Here is a 9,047-nt window from a genome sequence, read left to right on the forward strand (position 1 = left end):
CTTAATAAGAGGAATATTAAAACTCAGAAATAGTTTGAAAAATTCAATTTGGCTCCAACATTTTATTTTTTTTCAGATATGAATAGATTATTCCCTTTGAAATTCAGGGTAATGTTTTTACCAAAAATAGCTTATATTTCTAAATAACTAAGTCTGAAATATCAGGTCTTTGATTTTATTCACTTATTTGTAATTGAAGGTAATCATAACATTTTGTGGGGGTCTGCACCAAAAAAAGGAGGGAAAAGATTGGAAGAATATTTCAGTAATCGCCAAAACTTTTTAATATAATAATTTGTCTTCTGAGCTTTTTCCTAGCAATTAAAAAAATGGATAGAGTGAAGATGATGATGAACAATTGTACAAATCTCCTGTTTTCTAGAGGAAATTTTAGATATTGTTTGATTAAATCATGTACAGTAATTTAATAAAAATAGGTTTTAATGGGTTTAAATGCTGGTTTAAATGCTCTTTATTCACAGCACTCATCTAGAAACCGGGCCAAGCCATAGGTGAAGTCCTTTCAGAGATTAGTTATATTATTTTATACCATCCTTGCAGCAAAATTTAGCTACGGTAGTTTTTACTTCCTTTTGTCTTCTTTTTCAACTTCATTCTCTACTTCCTGACTTATCATTATTTTAGTACTTTTATTATTATTATTATTTTTAGCAAAAACTTCACTTAGGCTGAGTATATTACGCATATCTATCTAATACTTAATTGCTAAAGACCCGGTTAAAAGTCACCCTCTGTGCCACATTAAAATATAAAAATAGCTGAATACTGTAAGGGAAACATAGAAGATAATGATCCAAGACAGCTAGTAGCTATCTGCAAGCCAATTGGGAAGATCTTGTATTTGTAACAAAGAAAACAACAATAAATGCTAGCTGGACTTGATTTCAATTTTTATCCTGATGCTGATAAATTGATAAATAGTGTGGCATGCAATTCTTTTATTTAATTCTTCTTCTTTTCTTTTTTTGTAGCACTTCCCAATATCAGTTTGCAGCACAGTAATGTCTCTTGAATTGTTTTCTCAGCGTCAAACCTTGTGTCTGCAGTAATCAGACGTGTAATACAGAGAACCATAGACAAACTGACATAATAAGGATCAGAGTTCAGTGACACTGAAGCGGACTGAGGAACCAGAAGTTTATGGGTAAATATTACTTTGATACCTTGAAAAGATATATGTGTTAATCGAACACAGTGCTATTATTATAGCTACTTTCTATGAACAATCTCTTTTTATTGCTGAATTCTTGTGGTCCGTGCTGTTAATGGGATACTGCAGATAAGAGTAAATATAGAGAAAGTGCAAGGTTAGCAGGTTTGAGCTGTTAGGCATTTATGGTCATATGAACATGCAAATTAGATAGGTTCAGAGTTCTAGTGGCAAGAAATGTTGGAAACAAGATAAACTAAATGGGGGATTGCGACAAAGGTTAGTAGTGCATCCTACTTGGAGAAATACCAGTAAATGAAGAGTAGGGTTTTGTCAAATGAATCAGCAGTCATCACAGTGGCTGGACACAGTGAGAAAAGGACATACAGGCTCGCAAACAAAGGCAGTAAGCATAGGCAGTGTGTGAAACTATTTAGGAAAAGTGAAAAGTGTGTAGTAGGTGTGAAGAGCAGTTTATTTTAGGAACTTAGAAGGTGAGAAAATTCATTTAGCAAATGCTGAAAAGAAACTTGTGCTGTCACGCAATGAATGCTTTATACTCATAGACTTTTATTTATAAAAATATTTGTATGCAGAGAGCACCAGTCATTCTTATAATTTGTTCTTTGTCACATGTAAAAACATAGTTGATATCTACCAGATTGTTAGAAATGGGAGAAGCAGTTCGACTGTATTCGAACAGTAGAAATTCTATGCTGTAGAAATTCTATCTCCAAAGGCTTGTCTATTAAAAATGTATTTACAGTGTAACTTCCTTGTAGGCTGATCTTCCATCATATGTAGACAATCTGCATGAATGAGTTCAGGTTGAGCCACCTACATTTTAACAATAACCTCAAATTGTCTTCTTTTTTTTTTACTGCCTTAAGTAATTCTAAATGTTAAATACTGGATATGGATAGAGATATGGAAAAACAGTTATAGGAGTGCATTGGCTTTTCTTTTTTTATTCCTAGCAGAAGACCTTGTGTATAAAAAGATAACAATAATCATAGCTCAACTGGAGCATCATAAATTTTCTGGCAAAACAGTTGGGAAGGATACACACTCCAGATTTTAATGAAAAATGATGTACCAACAGCAATTACTCTTCTATAATGAAGGAACTTCAATTTCCATTGATCTCAGCTGTAGATGTATCACATAAGAATCTTGTAAGTAACATGATTTAAAGCATTAAGCTTAAGTTGACATCTTCTCTCTTAAATTTAGCTGTAACTTGTCACCCTATTTATATACTTCACAAAGCACTAGGCAGCTTTGCATGAGACTATTCCCAGTAGGAGATCATAGAAAACCCCATCTTCCAAAACACTCTATCTTATTCAAATGACAAAAACAAACAAACAGAAAATATATCGCTTTTAAAAATAAATTTAAAAGTATTTTTAGCTATACTTTCTTCTTAAAAATTCACCAGTTTCTTCAGTGATGAAATTCACCCAAATTATGGTAACTTTTTCTTAGTTCCTCATCACACAGAGTGATTCTATTCTGCTTGTTAGCTTTCTTTTGAGCTCTATTTTGTGTGAAATACAGTAAAATCTGTAATGAGATACATACACTGAGGTGCTGTGTGATGTCCAAGGGGGAAAAAAAAAAGGCAACAGTGCACAGAGGAATAAAAGATTCTGGTCTGACTAGTAAGTATTTCAAAGATTGATACTTACTTGTTCATATTCCATTTGTAATGGATAATTGAAAGGGGCAATGCTGAAACCTTCCCTGTTAATCAGAGAGTTAGAAAGCAAGAAGTGCTGTCAGTTCTATAGAGAGGAAAACAACCATTCCAAGTAAACCCCTTACCACCTCTAGCAATGTGGACAAATACTGAACATGCTGGAAAAGAGCAAAACACTGCCATATAATAAAGAAACATGGATTAGCTAGAAAATGAGCTTTGAAAGTGATTAAGGAAAATCACAAAAGCTCTAGATGTATGTACTACATAATATGATACGAAAACAACCTTATTAACCCAGAGACCACTGAGAACTATAGGACTTCTTTCTAGTTGTAAATGTCATAGACAACATAAGAAAACATTTCTCCTCTCCTTATCCATTCCTATTGATGAAGGCTAGAACTTTAAACTCTCATTCAACTTCAACCAGAAATATTCTGGTTTTGTTATGCAAGTGTAAGACTTGCACTTTTATGACTAGGCCTATGTGCTCTTTCATTACATGTGACCACTGAATGAAATGTACAAAAAAAATTAATCTTTGTCTTGTCAAATGCTAACCTTAGCTGTCCAACTATCTCCATAAGCATAAAGCTAAAAACTGCCTATAATAGCACACAGGAGTTGGTGAATTAATCTAACTTGATGAAGTGTGTCACCTCAGTGCATAAATCAGCTGGAATTATGTCATTGATATGGAAGGAGTATGTGAAGAAAAAGAAATTAGCCACAGCTGAGAGAAACCTGCTAATGGGTAGGGCCTTGAGTAACTGTGAGCAGCTGGTGGGAGTCAGTTTTGTCTGTTTGATTTCCTGGTGATTCTGGGGTATTTTTATAGATAGATAGATAGATAGCAGAACAAGAGAACCATTACTGTTGTCATCCTTGCATCACTTGTATGTAATTTATAATTTCTATTTGTAATACCTTTTCCAAACATTTTTGTATTTGAGTTGCAACTATCATGGCATTAATTGCTACTTAACATCTTTTGACATTATTATAGAAAAATTACATATCGCAAACCATCAATAAGTAAATGAATGTTAATTTTTTTAATTGCTAAAATATTAATGTACAATTTACATTAGCAACTCAAGTAATTTACATATATTTGCCTAATTCAGAACCTTAACATTCTCTGTTCCCTATAGAAAGATTTAATAATTCAGTATGCTTTTATTTTAAACTTAGCACACTTCACAAGAAAAGATGTTCTAAAGCTTTAAATGGTTAATACCTTCCAGAAAATTTACTACTAACGCTAATTAGGATACTTTTTTTGCCATCATTATATGTTTATTAGTAAAAAGTCCTTACTGCTAACTATTATGTTACAAATAAATGACCACACAAAATATGAAGTAATTTAATAACTTTAAAATTTTAGACTATTCTAATCTCCACAGACAAATTTTGCTACATTCTCTATGGCTCACAGCAGGTTTAATGGATAGCAAGAGAATGCAGTAAAGTGTGAACCAAAACATTAACTACAAACAAAGAGAAATTTCTTCTCAGCCACTATCATTTCCAGCTTTTAAGTGGCAGAGGATCCTAGAATCCTAATACAGATAATAATGCGTCTGTTGTAGCTTCCATAGAAACAAATCACAGGCATTGCTTTTGGGACAACCTACATATTTAATGAGTTACAAAGTGGAGCTGAGGTCTTTGAACCCGATTTATCTCTCTGCTACAACAGGTAAAAGATTGTCCTTGCAGTGTTAGGGTCTGCACTGAAGCGCTGAAAACAAAGCTCATGGGGAACTGTGGCTGAAATACAAGGTTGTGGCTATAAAAGGAGAAGTGAATGTTGCAAGATGAAACAGCTTCTGAGGAGGCAAAAAAGAAAGGTGTGGTGCATTGACCTTGGCCAGCTGACCACACTGCTCTCTGTTCACCTCCTCATGAAGTCAGTGGGAGAAAACAAAAATCAAAGCTGATGGGCCAAGGTAAATGTAGGATCACTTACCCATTCCCATTGTGGGTAAAACAGGCTCCATGGGCTGCCAGGCCGCCTCTTCTCTTAGCACTCAGTGCGCTCTTCCTCCCCTCTCCATTTTCCCCTGACCTCAATGTTAGCAGAGTAATTTCTGCTTTTCCTTTGCCCCACTCTCCAGTGTTTAGCCTCTTCTGGAACATTCGCACAGCAGCTCTGCTGACAGCTCAACACTTTCTCTTCAGAGAGCCAATCCTGCAGCTGCTGCTGCCAGCTCCTGGCTGCTCACAACAAAAGGTTTGGGGAGAAAATGACATAAGTTTTAAAGAGTTTTCAAAGTCATTTCAGCGTAATAATGAACCTTAGTCTAGGAAAAACTGTAGTTGAAGTTAAGTCTGGAATAGAGGCATGAAACGTAAAACAAGTTGAAAATTACTGATACAGTACTTCCTACTTAATGAAATCATTGAGACTGTTCATCCCAATTTAGGGCAATGTGCGCTCAAATTCTAAAATATTCTAGTCTCTGCAGTGTTTCATGTGAAACCTTAGTAAAGACTGGCTATCAGAGACCACAATTTTCTCACGGCAGAAGATAAAGAAATGGCCAAAAATGCCACCACAGCATTTGTTTGAAATGCATGATGAAGTGTTCAGTGTGGTACTGTTCAATGCAGTGCTTCCACTGGAGGTTTTTTCCATTCCATCTCTGCTTCCTTTGTAGTAGTTATATCACATACCATGCATCATCATCACTTCTTGTCTAATCACCTTAGACAATTAATTTCAAGCTCTTTCAAGTATTATGAGCTTGGTAGAAAATCAGGACCATCTCGGGAAGCTGTTTTTTAAATATTGCAGAACTTTACTCTTTTTTTTCTTTCCAGTAGGTTTGCAGCAAAATCAGTCAAATTATATTAGTTATGCTTTAAATTCCAATTTTCACAGTTCTTTCGTTCTGTATCTCCTTCCTTTTTTCATCTCAACACCTCACTTCCTTAGAGTTTTAGTGTAACGAATCTCAAACTCCAGTGAATAAAGTGAAATAGAAAAAGAGGAAGCTATCATGAGCTTCTGAATTTGTGTCTCCCAGGTTCAGAAAGTTTTCTGGGGTTTGATGATATTCCAGCCATTTCTATAGTTATTAGCTAGTGTTGCTGCTCTATACAGTCTTTCTTATTTTGTCCATCAATAGTTATTCACCCTAGAAAACAGGACTGGTGAAAATGAGAAAGTAAACATACAAAAACAGTTGATAATGTGTACTGGTTCTGTTTCTTAAAATGGTTTGGAAACATTGATGCCGCCACATCTGAAAGCTTCTAGTAAGTACACAAATAGGTCCCATCATATTGTTACATTAATATTTGTTCAAAATTAGAACAAAATTACTTTATCTACTTTCAAAAGCATTCTGCTGCTCTCTAGTCTCCCTGGAAGTATTTGGGAAATTGTTCTTTAGTTTTCTCTGTCTTGTTGTGAAAATATATTGAGAGTTGTATTTGCAGATAACTGAAGCTCTTAGGTAATGCATTTACATAAAGTATCCAAATGATTGTTTCAGAAGTGAAATGCACAGTCTCACCAGTATAACTATTCCCAGGAAAGCTCATTACCACACTTCAGAAAACACAGTCTGCTGTCCTCACACCAAGATCATGCGGGAGCTGAACCAAGAGGATGGCGCATCTCATCTTGTGGCTCTGTGTGTCTACTACGAGGTCAGTGCTGCAGTGAAAGTCTGTGTAATCTTTTTCTTGGCCTGTCTCATGTGATATCTTCTATTTGTGTGTTTTCAGCTGTGTAACCTTTTGAAAAAGCCATCTTTTTAGTTGTAGTTTTTTGTGTGTTTTCCTCACCTGAAAAAAAAAACCAAAAACAAACAAACAAAAAAAACCAAAACAGGTAGTAACACAGTCAAAATCTGCCTCTAGCTGTTATACTTCCACAGGTTAAAGTGTTTCTCCGCATTTTACAGACATTTCTGAAAGTTTAACCTTTATGATACAAGTCAAGCTGTCCCACAGTACAGCTTTTTGCGTATCAGCATGAGTGCTTCTCAAACTATTCTATAAGAGCTCGACAAGGACTTCCAGTGTGTTCTGTCATTTTCATGGATTGCTTTTTTTCCAGGCATTCTATTTGAAAGAAAGAAGTTACAGTTTTTCTTAGTATACTAACGTATTTTAACCTTAAATTGAAAAGATCTGCTCTCCAAAAAAGCAGCCGCATAGTTTCATTATAAGGCTTTTTGTTTGTTTGTTTATACTGTAATATATAAAAGAGGTTGTAGTCAGGGTAATCAAATTGTACAATTTTCTCCACTCTAACTTATGCATATGCTATTGGAATTTGCAAATAGCAAGCATTAGCCTAGATGTTTCTTTTAATTACACCTTTGTAAATACTGCATCACTCAATCTAACTCCAGATCTTCTGTTGATCACAATGTAGGGTTACCTTTATTTTGCAGTGCTTGACAGCAAATGGTAATGATAAAACTGTAAAACTATGAGAAATCTGTAACAAAATTTCAGTGGCTATGTTTATGGAGGTTTAAAGCTTCATGATGAATTGAAATAACAACCTTATTTTTCTTTTAAATAATCTGTCATGGAGGTTCATTTACATTAAGGTTGTAATGTCTTTTGCATATAATGAGTTTCATTTGATAACAGTTGTTTAAACCAAACATTATTTGTGAGAAAGCAAACAGTATTTATAAGGTGTGAGAGAAAACATGTTTTCTTTTTCTCTGGGGAAACTTGAATCAACAGTTTTGGAAATGGTTTTACATATCATATTTTACTGTCTCTGTTGTTTCCCAAGATCTGTGTTCTTAAATTAAGGTAGCTTAAAATAAATCTGCAATCTTCTTTGGACCAGAAGAACCTCATAAAAATGATTTTGCTTTGCTTCATTACAACACCTGTTTGCAGTGAGATGGGATCTTACCTATTTCTGTAATAAAATGCCATGCTAGAGCTGTGCTCTTAATTATGCTGCTAAATAATGGGACACATTTAAAGCCTTTCCACTCCATCTCCCATTTCTCATTAGTGTCACTTATGAGTTATTTGTCTGCCAGTTTTTGCTTTTCCACACACACACAAAAACCTGTGTTAAATGCATGTTTTGATATAAAATGAATGAGTAATTAATAGTCCCTCTTGTTTCAGAATTTACTCCTTAATAGCAGAAAAAATTGCCACGTGTTTTATTGAAAACTAATGCAGTTATAAGCAATGTAGGCATCAGTGCTTCAATGTATTTTATTGTTGGGGGCAAAAAAATAATTCTTAATAATGTAATTTTAATAATTAAGCAGTAGCAATTAGATAATGGTTTTCTAAATCATCTTTTTCACTTCGCATGTTGAACAAATGAGGTATTTTTCAGTTGTATCAGCTTTACATATACACTGCCTATCAGATATGGGATACGTTGAGTTGAATATCACAGCTGGTAAAGAGTCTGAATTTGAAAGCTTGTAGTAGCAAATAGGTAATGAATAAGTTTAAAAACTGTTAAAATTTTTTGCTGGTAACTGTCTTTCACATTGCAAAAAATTACTGAACATCTAAAAAGCTATTGGAAGTGTTTATGGAGTTAAATACTTAGAAGGAGTTATTGGTTGAAAGTGTCAATATAATGTTAATAACATTATTTTAAATTGACAGTAGTGACCATTAATCATTACTGGATATTAAAATATATCTACCTATCAGTTAGAACACTTGAAATGCCTAATATTAAATGACTAGAGGAAATTGTTAAATGGAATTCCACTTTACAAAAAAAACTAATTTCCTTTAATATGCCTTACATTTTGCTTGAGAAGAAAAACTAACTTTCACGGATTGTCTAAACTAGTGTTTTAATTACCTGATAGAACAGGCAGGAAGAGATTTTGGAGTATTTTTCTTCTCAGAAAGCATAAAGTAACTTTTTGACAGTTTCAAGTTAATGTTAGAGTCATGCCAATGGCAAGGAGAGCAGAAAAAGCACAAGTACGTCATTCTGACTCAGCATAAATGAGAATCTGAGCTAATTAGTGGCACTGTTATACTAGCATAATACTTGTTGGGGATGCACAGTCCGGAACACAAATAGCTTGTATGGGCCACTGCGCTGCCAGCCTTTGTTCCTGTCATGGTTTTATAATTTTGTAATTTTGCTATCAGTATTCCACATCTTAACATCATATAAAGCATGAATAATTTTACCGG

The 9,047-nt window shown here is 34.3% G+C and overlaps 1 long non-coding RNA gene across 1 annotated transcript in view; it reads left to right on the plus strand.

Moving 5' to 3' along the window:
• LOC107312663 overlaps positions 1-7,505 on the plus strand; it is a 29,422-nt gene extending 21,917 nt beyond the window's left edge. The window contains exons 3-4 of the long non-coding RNA XR_001554539.2: positions 1,047-1,165; positions 6,383-7,505. This is a non-coding gene — a long non-coding RNA (uncharacterized LOC107312663). The remainder of the gene's footprint in view (positions 1-1,046; positions 1,166-6,382) is intronic.
• Positions 7,506-9,047: the final 1,542 nt, after the last annotated feature.

Source organism: Coturnix japonica, chromosome 4, assembly GCF_001577835.2.
Source record: "Coturnix japonica isolate 7356 chromosome 4, Coturnix japonica 2.1, whole genome shotgun sequence".
NCBI lineage: Eukaryota > Metazoa > Chordata > Aves > Galliformes > Phasianidae > Coturnix > Coturnix japonica.